The sequence below is a fragment of the Mustelus asterias genome, chromosome 1 (genome assembly GCF_964213995.1).
Source record: "Mustelus asterias chromosome 1, sMusAst1.hap1.1, whole genome shotgun sequence".
In the NCBI taxonomy this organism is placed as follows: domain Eukaryota; kingdom Metazoa; phylum Chordata; class Chondrichthyes; order Carcharhiniformes; family Triakidae; genus Mustelus; species Mustelus asterias.
The window spans coordinates 20,254,647-20,270,144 of NC_135801.1; the positions used below are offsets into that span (position 1 = coordinate 20,254,647).

The 15,498-nt window shown below is 42.8% G+C and overlaps 1 protein-coding gene across 6 annotated transcripts in view; it reads right to left on the bottom strand.

The window, feature by feature from the left end:
- LOC144492104 (serine/threonine-protein phosphatase 2A 55 kDa regulatory subunit B gamma isoform) overlaps positions 1 to 15,498 on the bottom strand; it is a 348,625-nt gene that overhangs the window by 185,148 nt on the left and 147,979 nt on the right. The window lies entirely within an intron of this gene.

The following is a 15,498-nucleotide window of genomic DNA, read 5'->3' on the forward strand; positions in this document are numbered from 1 at the left end:
TTAAAACAGAGTTGAGGAGAAACTACTTCTCCCAAAGGATTGTGAATCTGTGGAATTCGCGACCCCAAAGTGCAGTGGATGCTGGGACAGTGAGTAAATTTGAGGAGTTAGACAGATTTTTAATTGGTAATGGGTTGAAGAGTTATGGAGAGAAGGCAGGAAAATGGGGATGAGGAGCATATCAGCCATGATCGAATGGTGGATTGGACTCAATCGGCCGAATGGCCTAATTCTGCTCCTATATCTTATGAACTTATTATTTGAAGGGTTTGTGTATGGTAACGCTTCTGGTCACCAGTGCGTGGAAGGGAAAACAAAAGGCTTGATCAGAAAACCACGAACTGCAACATGTCTGTTGCTCCAGTAATTAGGATTTCTAGGAATGAATGCACTTAAACTTTAATCTTTCAACAGATCATGGAAAAGATGCTGTTGTCTTGAGTTTTTGGCTACAGCTGGTACTTAGCTGCAACCTTTATACCATGTTAATAAGTCTTTTTGAAAAACTAAAAGATAGACACCCTTCAGTTATAATGAGCAGTTAGGACAATGCTTTAGATCTATCTCAATGTTCATACAGCTGTAGTGCCATTATGACAGCAGACTGCTGTGAAGGTTCCAGTTCAACCATTTTAAGAGAACGCTGGCAAGATAGTTACATACAAGCTCTGTCAGAAGATTGAACCATTTACTGTCTTCAAAAGCTCTGTTACTACAGCCTGTTGGCATGTTATAAAACACTGTTACAACTTGTTAAAGTCTTGGGTGCTGTTCAGAATCACAATGGCTTTTTGACTTGTCAGTGGACTTTCAGTTTTTCTTTCAAAGGGACCTTCTTCCTTAGTTTGATCACATTTATTCATCAAAATGGGTGGCCCGGTGGCACAGTGGTTAGCACTGCTGCCTCACAGTGCCCGGGCCTGGGTTCGATTCCAGCCTCGGGTCACTGTGGAATTTGCACCTTCTCCCTATTTCTACATGGGCTTTCCAGGTGCTCCAGTTTCCTCCCACAGTCCAAAGATGTAGGTGGATTGGCCATGCTAAGTTATCCCTTAATGTCAGGGAGATTAGCAGGGTAAATACATGTGGTTAAGGGGGAGGTAGGGCTTGGGTGAGATTGTTAGTGCAGGCTTAATGACCAAAATGGCCTCCTTCTCCATGGCAGCGATTCTATGAAAATACTCAGCGTTTTAAGACGACTCTTTTATAAACCCTTGTGTTTTTTTCTATTAATTCATGGGATGTCAGCATCGCTGGCTGGGCCAGCATTTATTACCCATCCTCAATTGCCCTTGAACTGAGTATCCTGTTAGTTGCTTGTGATTTCAGAGGGCATTTAAGAACATAGAACATAGAACATAGAACATTACAGCGCAGAACAGGCCCTTCGGCCCACGATGTTGCACCGACCAGTTAAAAAAAAAAACTGTGACCCTCCAACCTAAACCAATTTCTTTTCGTCCATGAACCTATCTACGGATCTCTTAAACGCCCCCAAACTAGGCGCATTTACTACTGATGCTGGCAGGGCATTCCAATCCCTCACCACCCTCTGGGTAAAGAACCTACCCCTGACATCGGTTCTATAACTACCCCCCCTCAATTTAAAGCCATGCCCCCTCGTGCTGGATTTCTCCATCAGAGGAAAAAGGCTATCACTATCCACCCTATCTAAACCTCTAGTCATCTTATATGTTTCAATAAGATCCCCTCTTAGCCGCCGCCTTTCCAGCGAAAACAATCCCAAATCCCTCAGCCTCTCCTCATAGGATCTCCCCTCCATACCAGGCAACATCCTGGTAAACCTCCTCTGCACCCTCTCCAAAGCCTCCACATCCTTCCTGTAATGTGGGGACCAGAACTGCACACAGTACTCCAAGTGCGGCCGCACCAGAGTTGTGTACAGTTGCAACATAACGCTACGACTCCTAAATTCAATCCCCCTACCAATAAACGCCAAGACACCATATGCCTTCTTAACAACCTTATCTACTTGATTCCCAACTTTCAGGGATCTATGCACACATACACCTAGATCCCTCTGCTCCTCCACACTATTCAAAGTCCTCCCGTTAGCCCTATACTCAACACATCTGTTATTCCTACCAAAGTGAATTACCTCACACTTCTCCGCATTAAACTCCATCCGCCACCTCTCGGCCCAACTTTGCAACCTGTCTAAGTCTTCCTGCAAACTACGACACCCTTCCTCACTGTCTACCACACCACCGACTTTGGTGTCATCAGCAAATTTGCTAATCCACCCAACTATACCCTCATCCAGATCATTAATAAATATTACAAACAGCAGTGGCCCCAAAACAGATCCCTGAGGTACACCACTTGTAACCGCACTCCATGATGAATATTTACTATCAACCACCACCCTCTGTTTCCTATCCGCTAGCCAATTCCTGATCCAATTTCCTAGATCACCCCCAATCCCATACATCTGCATTTTCTGCAGAAGCCTACCATGGTGAACCTTATCAAACGCCTTACTAAAATCCATATATACCACGTCCACTGCCTTGCCCCCATCCACCTCCTTGGTCACTTTCTCAAAAAACTCAATAAGGTTAGTAAGGCACGACCTACCTGCCACAAAACCATGCTGACTATCACCTATCAATTCATTACTCTCCAAATAACTATAAATCCTATCCCTTATAATTTTTTCCAACATCTTGCCGACAACAGAAGTGAGACTCACCGGTCTATAATTCCCGGGGAAGTCTCTGTTCCCCTTCTTAAACAATGGGACAACATTCGCTAACCTCCAATCTTCTGGTACTATACCAGAGGCCAACGACGACCTGAAGATCAGAGCCAGAGGCTCTGCAATCACTTCTCTTGCCTCCCAGAGAATCCTTGGATAAATCCCATCCGGACCAGGGGATTTATCTATTTTCAGACCCTCCAGAATATCCTGCACATCCTCCTTATCAACTGTAATACTGTCTATTCTACTCCCTTGCAACCCAGTGTCCTCCTCAGCTATATTCATGTCCCCTTGCGTGAACACCGAAGAGAAATATTGGTTCAATGCTTCACCAATCTCCTCCGGTTCCACACATAACTTCCCTCTGCCATCTATAACTGGCCCTAAACTTGCCCTAACCAACCTTCTGTTCTTGACACATTGCTGTGGATCTGGAGTCACATATAGGCCAGACCAGGTAAGGCTGGCAAATTTCCTTCCCTGAAAGACATCAATGAACCAAGTAGGTTTTTACGACAATGGTTTTGTAGTCATCATAATTCCAGATTTTTATTAAATTCAAATTGGCGGAATTTGAACCCGGTGTTCCCAGAGTATTACGCTGGGTCTCTGAATTACAGGTCCAGTGACAATATCACTGCGCCACCACCTCCTCAGTTAGAAACTAGTAAAGTTAAAAACACCTTGCATTTATATGGCACCTTATATTCAATGAAATATCTGAAAGCACTTCAGTGCTTAATTTAAATTGCTTGTAAACAAACCAGATGCAGACAGCTTTTGCAGTATCACCAACTATGTGAAACATAAATCCCATGTAAGTTAGATTTTTGAGTGGGGCGGGGGGGGGGGCAAGAATGTCTTCAAATGCATAAGACTGGAGTGACTCGCCCTTGCTCTCCCCCCCCCATCCCCCTCCCCCTCCCCTCCCCCCCACCTCTCCAGATAGCCCTAGCAAATGAAAATGAGAATCTGATCTCCATATACCACATTGGCGTTCAGCAGGGAACCTGCATTCAGATGGAGTGGCCGTTGACTCAGTAACAGAATTTCCACTGAAGCTTAAACCCCAGTCCAGGCAGCACCAAATAGCAGAGGCCAGAATGCTGATTCTACATATCTGAATGACATCTAGCAAGAGTATCTGCATTCAACAGGACTAAATGCCACCACCCTTCTCTTTTATCAAGGTGGGACTCTTTCCCTTTGATCATTGGGAAAGGTAAAATCTTATTCTGGCTGAAGATAAAATCCTTGAGAGGAAGGACCTCTTGCATGGTAAGTCGATGAAGAATCTCAAGTGCGAGACTGGAGTTGGGGATCGACCCCAGACAGAATACAATAAACAGACAAATCAACATCCAGATCCTACAATTTTCGATTTCTCCCGAGGAAGATTGAAAACCCTGGTTCAATAATGGATCAAAGCTTTTCAACAGCTTCCTACCCATTTGATAAAACTGTCCTGGAGCCTTAATGTGACTGATGGCTGCATGCTCACTATATAGTTTCATCCCTAACAGCCTCCTCACGGAATGGCAACACAGAGCCAGTTAATTTGATAATTAGAGCCAAACTCATGTTGAAAAGATTGTTAGCCAAAGATATAATGCATAATCGTTCACCCAGCTCAGCAGATGAACTAATAGATATCTAATCATACAAGTTCCTCCTGTTTCTTCGGCAGCCCCTCAGGATGGAGACCGACTTGCTTCGACTATGATTCATTTGAGGTTCAAAGATGGCTGATAGGTCCAGGGCATGATCTGATGACTCTGCCGCATGCGGGGAACATGGTGCTGGAAAGGTCAGATAGACGAGTTGTTTGGAAGTTTTTGCATGCGCTCTGATGCCTCGTTTCATCTGTGTGTGTTCCTAATGAAATCTCTCGATCAGTTTGCTGCCTTCCTAAAAGAACCCGTTGCCATTTTGGTTGATCAGAAGCCAGGGAATCCCATGAGTCAAATCACACGTTTGACTTCTTCAGGGACACTGACCCTGATGTTGATCTCCTAGGAGTCTCCTAATGTGTTCACTTTTCAAGTTGAACAATTAGCTTCAGGAGTCTGGTGTTATGTTCTGCCCAGTGAAGCTGATTTTGAGATATCAGCGCCTCTGTGCTGGGCACATTGTCTTAGGAAGAGGAAACCACTTTTGAACCGCTTTTCTAACCACCTGATTTGAAGGATCGAGCAAAGGAACTGCTGGTGGTACTTCTCCAGTGCTTCAAGGTGCCCACCGTAAGCTGTCCAAATATCTTGAAGCATATACGAGAACAGGATCCCTGCTACCCAGTAAATCATGACCTTAGTTTGGGGGATCTCAGAGATTTATAAAATTCTAACAGGACTAAACAGGGTAGATGCAGGGAGGGTGTTCCCGATGGTGGGGAAGTCCAGAATGAGGAGTCATAGTCTGAGAATTCAGGGTAGATCATTTAGGACAGAGATGAGGAGACATTTTTTCACCCAAAGAGTGGGGAGCCTGTGGAATTCATTACCACAGGAAGCTGTTGATGCTAAAACATTGAATGTATTCAAAAGGCAGCTAAATATAGCACTTAAAGTTTATTTATTAGTCACAAGTAAGGCTTACATTAACACTGCAATGAAGTTCCTGTGAAATTCCACTTGGGATGAATGGGATCCAGGTTATGGGGAGAAAGCAGGATTAGGCTATTGAGTTGGACGACCAGCCATGATTGTGATGAATGGAGGAACAGGCTAGAAGGGCCAAATGGCCTCTTCCTGCTCCTATCTTGTGCTGGTTAGGTGCATCGACCCGAACTGGCACCAGACTGTGGCGACTATGGGAATTTCACAGTAACTTCATTGCAGTGTTAATGCCTTACTTGTGACTAATGAATAAACTTTACTTTATCTTCTATGTTAGCTTCAGGTTTGACATTCTGACCCTCTGATTAGTGGAAGGCTGCGCCGACACACTGGGTTCTCATACTGTGGACACTGCAACAATCAGAACTAAGGCTGAGATCAATTAGGTTTTTGTTGGGGACCATTAACAAGAATTCTGGAGTTGAGGTATTGATCAGCTGTGATCTAATGCAATAGCAGAGGGGATGAATGGCCAGCTCCTGTTCCCGTGTTGCTAACTCACCTCGAGATTTGGGTGCATAAATTTTTCCAGTCAGAATAGAGTCTAAATAGAATTTTCTTCTTCACTTGTGTTAAATCTATATTGCCAGCAGAAAATGCATCACTTATTCAGAGTGGATAATTGTTCAATTTATCATTTGTAGCTTTGCTTTTATGGTGAAGAGTTAAAAATTGCTTTTGTAATTCTGCAAACAAACAATCTGATGTTGGAATGTTACTGATCCATAGAGGATTCTTAACAAATGTTTTATACATAATAGTTCCTTTGTATTTGATAAACTGGAGTCTGCTAGTCACATTTGCTTTTTACTACCTCTCTGTTCTCATAAGTTCCCACTCTCCTTAGACAAGTCCAACCTGTTATTTTATTTGCGTGCTATTTCTGTCACACATCAAACATGTTTAGACAGGGCTCTCCACAAAAAGGAAAGTGAAAAGTTTCGACGGGTGACAGTCATTGGAAAATATTATATATTGAAGAGTAAGAGATGATCCATTGGTCAGATTTTAGGTAGAATATTGGATATCAATAAAGTGCCAGACCTGCGTTTTGCTGGAACAAAATTAATTCTGATAGCTTGATAACTAAATTCCTCTAACATCTGCAACACAAAAATCTTTGCCAACATGTCTTATTACAGCAATATTTTCCAGTACGCTTTGGGATTCAGGATATTAAAGCACAATTATAAATGCAAGTTAATACATCGCTACCAAATGAAAATCTAAATGCAATAGAAGAAATTTATACAAAAAAAACAGTTCCCTCACCATTCTCATATTCCCTCAACATCGTGTCCAGCGGTTTACTGCACTGCATATGATATATGTTAATGGTTTCACAATGGCGTACAAGGAATAATAGATTCTTTGCAGAAAGAATAATAGATTCTTCACACAAGGAATAATAGATTCTTCCAAGAAGAATAAAATAATAGGGTGCTTTTGATAGAATAAGTATTCACGTTTCAGAATTCTACAATTAAATCAATCATAGAATTTGGATTTAAATTAGTTTTAATTCTAATCTTCAATAAAATCTAAAATAAATGGAAATGAACAGTGAAACATAGCTTAAATTCTACACATGATATGCTACATCTTGGCACCTAATAAAGGGTGGCATGGTGGCACAGTGGTTAGGGCGGTGCAGTGGCAAGCACTGCTGCCTCACAGCTCCAGGGATCTGGGTTTGATTCCCGGCTTGGGTCACTGTCTGTTTGGAGTCTGCACATTCTCCCTGTGTCTGCGTGGGTTTCCTCTGGGTGCTCCGGTTTCCACCCACAGTCCAAAGATGTGTAGGTTAGGTGCATTGGCCATGCTAAATTGCCCTAGTGTCCCGGAATGGTCTGAGGGATTAGCAGGGTAAATATGTGGGGTTACAGGGATAGGGCTTAGGTGGGATTGTTGTCGATGCAGACTCGATGGGCCGAATGGCCTCCTTCTGTACTGCAGGGTTTCTATCCTATAAAAAGCTTTCCAGGCAACTATTCTCTTGATCATCCCAGGATTATCAATTTAGTGACAAGTGCTACCTGATTTAAGACAATTTTGTTCTGTATTCCCAGCTGGATCAAAACTGTCCAAACTCTGAACAGTCACAGGGTTTGATGGAACACAGGCCCCAGAGGCTAAGACTAGTGCCCGAGCACCATGCCACCACGTCCCTTTCAGAACTTTATCTGCAGGATAAATCAACATAATTGGCATGCAAGTCAGATGCTTTCACATGAAGATAATATCTTGCAGCACAAACCTAGAAGCTGGAACCTCTGAGGCACAAAATGTCTTGCCACAGATAAATTAAACCATTCCTCATAATCTCTGATTCATTAAATTCCCTGACTTTATCATTAATATTTGACTGCATCATGATGATTTAAGGAAGAAAACACAGATTTTTATTTTATTTTGCAGGGGTTTGGGAGTGGAGCTCTACTCTCTTCCTATTTAAAAGTGCTTCCATACCATCAACGTCATGGCAATGTGACTTTAGCTTTACATTGCCGCTATGGTGGATCGATTTCGCTTCATATTGCCAGTTCCGTTAGTGTAAAGTAAGTCTGAATTTGAAGTCAGGGGCATACAAAGCGCTGAAGCAAGATCGAGAAAGGAGCCTCAAGTTACTATCAGAGGTCAGTTTGGGCTATAAAACCTGACTTCCTTGTACAGTGAACCCCGCACAGAAACGTTTATGCTGCTGTTGTACAGTAGTTCATCAGTGCTGTTCAATTAATTGTCAATGCTCTTCACTAGAGACAAACACAAACTTTTTCAAATTTTTGTAACTTTCTGCTGTTCAAGCACAACTTTGAAAGATAAACTGGAGTCTTCCAACATCTTTCAAACACTCCTTATGATTAAGCTAAGATGACACAATGGTTAGCATTGCTGCCTCACAGAGCCAGGGACCCGGGTTCAATTCCGACTTGGGTGACTGTCTGTGCGGAGTTTGCACATTCTCCTCGTATCTGCGTGGGTTTCCTCCGGGTGCTCCGGTTTCCTCCCACAGTCTGAAAGACGCACTGGTTAGATGCATTAGCCATGCTAAATTCTTCCTCAGTGTACCTAAACAGGGGCCGGATTGTGACGACTAGGGGATTTTCACAGTAGCTTCATTGCAGTGTTAATGTAAGCCTACTTGTGACACTAATAAATAAACCTTGAACTTTTAATTTGCTTCACTGTATGCCCTATATCTTTTGAAGAAACAATGGGGGGGGAGGGGGGGGATTCTCCTGCCTCCCAGCAATGGTTTCTCGGCGGCGGGGAGGTGGTGAGCTGCTCACTGGCGCGGGATTCTCTGGTCTTGCCGCTGTTAATGGGATTTCCCTTGATATCACCCTACACTGCCGCAAAACCAGCACAAGGGGGTGCACTACCAGCGGGACTGGAGAATCCCACCGGCATGAATGGCCGGAGCCAGCCACTACAGTGAATGGAGATTTGGCTGAGCGCCAAATTCTCCACCCTTGCTGGCAGCGGCAGCGGGGTATAAAACAGCCTGAGAATTCTGGCCAATGTTTTTGCAGTTAATACAACATACAGCCAAAGGCAGAAAGCAGCATACATAGTCTACTATTAAACAATTTCATCTTATTCACGGAGAGAAAGATGCATTCATTGATGTTCAAGCTTATTCACCAGCACAACATCATTGCCATACTTGTGGAGAAATGTGGGCATGAAAGATCAAACATCAAAGAACAAAGAAAATTACAGCACAGGAACAGGCCCTTCGGCCCTCCAAGCCTGCACCGACCATGCTGTCCGACTGAACTAAAGCCCTCTACCCTTCTGGGGACCATATCCCTCTATTCCCATCCTATTCATTTATTTGTCAAGACGCCCCTTAAAAGTCACTATCGTATCCGCTTTCACTACCTCCCCCAGCAGCGAGTTCCAGGCATCCACCACCCTCTGTGTAAAAAACTTGCTTCGTTCATCTCCTTTAAACCTTGCCCCTCGCACCTTAAACCTATGCCCCTTAGTAATTGACTCTTCCACCCTGGGAAAAAGCTTCTGACGATCCACTCTGTCCATGCCTCTCATAATCTTGTAGACTTCTATCAGGTTGCCCCTCAACTTCAGTTGTTCCAGTGAGAACAAACCAAGTTTCTCCAACCTCTCCTCATAGCTAATGCACTCCATGCCACGCAACATCCTGATAAACTTTTTCTGTACCCTCTCCAAAGCTTCCACATTCTTCTGGTAGTGGGGCAACCAGAATTGAACACTATATTCCATGTGTGCCCTAACTAAGGTTCTATAAAGCTGCCACATGACTTGCCAATTTTTAAACTCAATGCCCCGGCCGATATTCACATCAGTTTTACAGCACGTGGGGGTGAGGAGGGTGCTGATGTGACGTGAGAACATTGGTATTTAACAGACAAATCCAAACGTCCTCATGTCTCCAATAAACACATAGTGTATCCATTTAGACAACCTCTGTTTGAAAATATCCCAATAAATCCCACTCCAAATGACATTAATAACTGATCAAACTGAACTCTAGTGACTTAGGTCACATACCCCTTCTCAAGGGCATGAGCAATAAAGGTTGGCCTTGGCAGCAATGCTCACATCCTATGAATGAACAAATAAAAACTAAAAAAAAATATTTAACTCAGCCAGATCTCAAGAAAGTAATTGCCAGGTTTCATTTATTCAGACTCTCAGTTCTTTCTTGTCTCTGTGAATAATCACAATAAGATGACACACTCTGAACAGTTCTTTTGTGAGGGTCTTGTGAAGGATTCCTCTTCCTTCAAGGTAACATGCATTAAGAGAGCATTAGCGACCATGAACCTCCATGGATTAGTCCGGTGATTATGCTTCGCAAAGTACTGTGGTAGTTTGCCACTGCCTTCTGCAGTATGTCTCACCAGAAACTTTCCTGCTCTTTTCACCTACCGTCAGGCATATTGGAAGGATTTACAGGCTGATAGTACCCGTTGGCCACATTATGAGAATGGGTTACCTGCTAAAATGCATAGGAATTTAATGAGACTTTGCTCTTCAATTTTGGCAGGCTCTAGCTCAAGCTGGTACAAGGAAAGTTCAATGAACCATTAAATCATTGAATATCTACAGCACAAAATGAGGCCATTCAGCCCATCATGTCATCACAGCCCTGTAAAGGAGCGATTCACCTCATGCCACTCCCTGGCCTTCTCTCCACATCCAGCCATTTTTTTCCATTTTCAGATATCAATTCAATTCCCTCGAGGGCCTCAATTGACCCTGCCACCACCACCACACTCCTGGGCAATGTATTCCAGATCCTAACCACTTGCTGCTTGACAAAGAATTTCCTCATGTCACGATTGCTTCTGTTGCTGATTGCCTTAAATATGCAAAAATTAATTAGCTACATCCAGCTAATCAGAATGTGTAAACCTTTATCGTCTTAAAAGGACATTGCAAGATGTGGCTAACTCTTGAACTTGAGCATCTTTAAGACATGACTGAAGTTTGGAGCTTTGCTTTTTTATGCTGAGTCCCAATCTGTTTGTCTCTCGCTTAAAAGGATTTTGTTGCTTCATTTTCTTCCACTGAGTCTTTTCCTCTTTCATTTGATTTTATTTTTTCCCTCGTCTTCAAATTCACAGATACACAAATTCTCTTTTAAATTATGTTGTAGTTTTTGCCTCATGAAGCACCTCATGTCCCAAAGGCTCTCAGTGACAAAGTCTTCCTTCTTCCCCCGCCCATTGGTCCTTTCAGTGAGAATCTTCAGTCTCCATCCCCTTCTTTTCTATTTGCATGCCTGTACATGTTTGTATGTATTTCTCTATTTCTATGGCCCTTTAACTGCTTCATGTCACACTACATGTAACCCCCACTATTTGGCCTGGGCTTGCAAAATCCTACTAACCGTCCTGACTTGAGACAATTCACACCTCTTTAACCTGTGATTATCCCTCTCTCCACTCGCACTGTCTGTAAAGACTTGATTGCTTGTAAAGACTCGCATTCCAACCATTATCTTGCAATTGTGTCTTTGTCTATATATGCCGTGTTTGTGAACCCTCCACTCTCCACTCACACAATGAAGGAGCAACGCTCCGAAAGCTTGTGATTCCAAATAAACCTGTTGGACTTTTAACCAGGTGTTGTGAGACTTCTTACTATCTCTATTTGTCAATCAGTGGAAATGATCTTTGACAGAGTGAAGTTCTCAGGTTTCACTGATCCATTTACTGGCAGCTCCTCAAGCATCTCTGCTCCTTCCCAATGTGTGCTTGATGCCACTGCCACCCCCAATCCTTCAGGGAATGCTGGGCCCCATGCCCATCCCACTTCACGCATCCAGTCTCCCTCTCTTCTTCCACCCGCTTGTCGCAAGACTATGGCCCTTGGTTTTTGAAAATATGACTTTCCAACTGACTGGAAATTTTGCAATTTGATCAGAGACAAAGATTAAAAGTGCAAGGCCACGTTCCAAGGTGAAGTTGAGAGACCAACAAATCATTCCGAAGAGAAGGACAGTTCCAATAATCCAAACGCCCATCGAAACTCACAACTGTCTAAGAAAGAGATTGCAAGTGACACAACAGAGCAAACAGGTCAGTGGCTGCTCTCTCTCCCTCTTTTGGATTAAGAGTTTGAGAAGCCAACTCTACCGAAGAACCAACTGCGACATCTACTACAGCTGACCGCATCCAAGCCAGCTAATCTAAATCAGCTGCAGCATTTCAAATCTTTGCCTCAAAGACAATCAAAGGACATTTAGCCATGTATTCTATTTTATATTTGACTCCAAGTCCCCTAATTTCTGACGGTTGTGTCCCCCACACATGCATATTCATGCTCTTGCACATCTATGGACCCGAATGACTGCATGAGGGCCAAATGCCTACTGTCGAGTTTTTATTCTTGTTCTCGGGTTTAGTGATTTATCCACTAAATACCATTTAAATACTTTAAATCACGCAACCCAGCCTCCCATCCATTGACTTTGTCGACACTTCCCGCTGCCTCAGCAAAGCAGCCAGCATAATTAAGGGCCCCACGCACCCCGGACATTCTCTCTTCCACCTTCTTCCTTTGGGAAAAAGATACAAAAGTTTGAGGACATGTACCAACCGACTCAAGAACAGCTTCTTCTCTGCTGCCATCAGATTTTTGAATGGACCGACATTGCACGAAGTTGATCTTTCTCTACACCCTAGCTATGACTATAACACTACATTCTGCACGCTCTCATTTCCTTTTCTATGAATGGTATGCTTTGTCTGTATAGTGCGCAAGAAACAATACTTTTCACTGTATGCTAATACATGTGACAATAGTAAATCAAATCAAAAATAAAATCAAAAATCTTCTAATGATCCAACCTCCACTATCCTTTGAGGCAGAGAATTCCAGAAATTCACGCCCTCTGCGAGAAGAAATTTCTACGCACCTCAGTTTGAAATGACCGGCTCTTTATCTTGTAGAATCCTGTACGAGCGACCAGTCCATGGTTTTGACACGAGTCCAAACTATCTCCAGAAATTCTGGAACTTTAATGACGAATCGTGACTACATTTTTAAAATTAGCTTCTTCAATTGTTCTATTTATAATCCCTCATTCATTTTAATCTTATTCCTGCAAAGTAAATATTGTTCCACACTGCTGTCACTTCTGCTTAATTATAATTTAGGCTAGATAAACAAATGGTTATTAAAACAGGTACTAGATTGGAATAGTTTTACTCCAGGCTACAGTACTGGGAATATAGACAACATCAAATAATTACATTACCAAATACTTCTTGTCATTACAATTTTGATGTTTCCCATTTAGCAAATTGTCAATTTGACAATTTTATGGTGATGCAAAATGAATGATGAACTGGTTGTTCTTTGCAAAAATACGTCAACTTTTGAAGCACAGGGTTATCGGCCAGATCAGGGTAGTGATCCATCACGCAAACCAGCCTCCCATCCATTGACTCTGCACTTTCCATTGTCTCGGAAAAGCAGACAGCATAATTAAGGACCCACGCACCCCAGACATTCTCTCTTCCACCTTCTTCCGTTGGGAAAAAGATACAAAAGTCTGAGGTCACGTACCAACTAACTCAAGAACAGCTTCTTCCCTGCTGCCGTCAGATTTTTGAATGGACCTACCTCGCACTAAGTTGATTTTTCTCTACATCCTAGCTATAACTGTAACACTACATTCTGAGCTCTCCCCTTTCCTTCTCTATGAACGGTATGCTTTGTCTGTGTAGCGCACAAGAAACAATACTTTTCACTGTATCCCAATACGTGACAATAATAAATCAAATCAAAAGATTTGTGCTGAATTGCTCTAGCAAAGTGACCAGTGATGCCACAATGGGTGGAAGGGTCTCTTGGCTTTGTAATTGCTTTTAGCACTTCGCATCCTTTACAATATCGCATCAAATGTAAATAAATTTCTGGTGACTGTCTGAGGATTAACTCATTCATTACACAGTACGGCTGTGAAATTAAAAGCTACAACTATTAAGGTTGACTGCATTTATTCTTATTTCCAGCACCAAAGCGATGGCAGTGGGGTGAAACAAAATGGGTTTACAAAATTAATAACATCCAGTACTTCCTACTGTGACCCCTCCAGTTGCTCCTGGCTCCACAGATTTGTTTCACGATTTGGAACAATTGTTGTCATTAAGAGCTTTCAAGATTGTGCAAGTGGATCAATAAACAGAAAAAAAAACAGAACAGCACATTTGCATTTACTGCGACCAAAGTAATATGTCTAAATCAGTGAGGTAGGATTTAGTCAGGGAAAGTTGCATACGTAATGGGCCTGTCACCATGGAAACTTTACGCAGGCACAAACCTGACCAAACAGCAAGGTAAGAATCCTCACAAACTTGCATTAAAATTAGGTAAATGAAACTGAAGTAAAAATGCTCAATCACCATTAAAGTGAGGTCATTCACAACTGAGGAATAATACAATATAGCCGATGTGTTCTCATCCACCTTGTTGTAACCAAAGCTCTTGGGCAAGTTAATCTTTAACCTGTTTCATGTCAGAAAGGTTCAAGTAGACACAATGTATAGAAACAAAGTGTTGGTTGCACAATAATGAGTTCATAAATCTTAAAACCAATCTTTTGGACCAAGCCTTTAGTCTCCCATCCTATTTTTAAAAATTCATTCAAGGGATGAGAGCTTCCGTGGCTGGGCCAGCATTTATTACCCATCCCTAATTGTCCTCTAGAAGATGGTGGTGAGCTGCCTTCTTGAAGCGCTGCCATCCATAGGGTGCAAGTGCACCCACAGCGCTGTTAGAGAGGGAGTTCTGGGACTTTGACCCAATGACAGTGAAGGAAAGGTGATATATTTCCCAGTAAGAAGTCTCACAACACCAGGTTAAAGTCCAACAGGTTTATTTGTTAGCAAATACCATAAATAAACCTGTTTGACTTTAACCTGGTGTTGTGAGACTTCTTACTGTGTTCACCCCAGTCCAACGCCGGCATCTCCACATCATGATATATTTCCCAGCCCGGATGGTGTGTGGCTTGGAGGGGAATTGGCAAGTGGTGATATTCTCATGTGTCTGCTGCCCTTGTGCTTCTAGATGGTAGTGGTCATGGGTTTGGAAGTGTTGTTGAAGGGGCCTTGGTGAGTTCCTGCAGTGCATCTTGTAAATGGTACAAAAGGCATCGGTGGTGGAGGGAGAGAATGTTTGTGAATGGGGTGCTAATCAAGTGGGAGGTGTTGTCTTGGATGGTGTCAAGCTTCTTGAGTGTTGTAGGAGTTGCACTCATCCAGGCAAGTGGACAGTATTCCACCACACTCCTAACTTGTGCCTTATAGATGGTGGACTGGCTTTGAGGAGTGAAAAGGTGAGTTACTCTCCACAGAATTTCTAGCCTCTGACCTGCTCTTATAGCCACAGTATTTATATGGCTAGCCCAGTTACGTTTTTGGTCAAAAGTAAACCCCAGGATGTTAATAGTGGAAATCTGGCAATGCCAATTCCATTGAATGTCAAGGGGCGACGGTTAAATTCTCTCATTAGAGATGGCCATTGCATGGCACTTGTGTGCCATGAATGTTACAGCACTGCATGTACCTACGTTATAGAGACTGCAGCAGATCAACAAGGCAGCTTATTTTTTGCATTGACGCACTGGGCACCCCCATTTTTGAGGATGGGGATATTTGT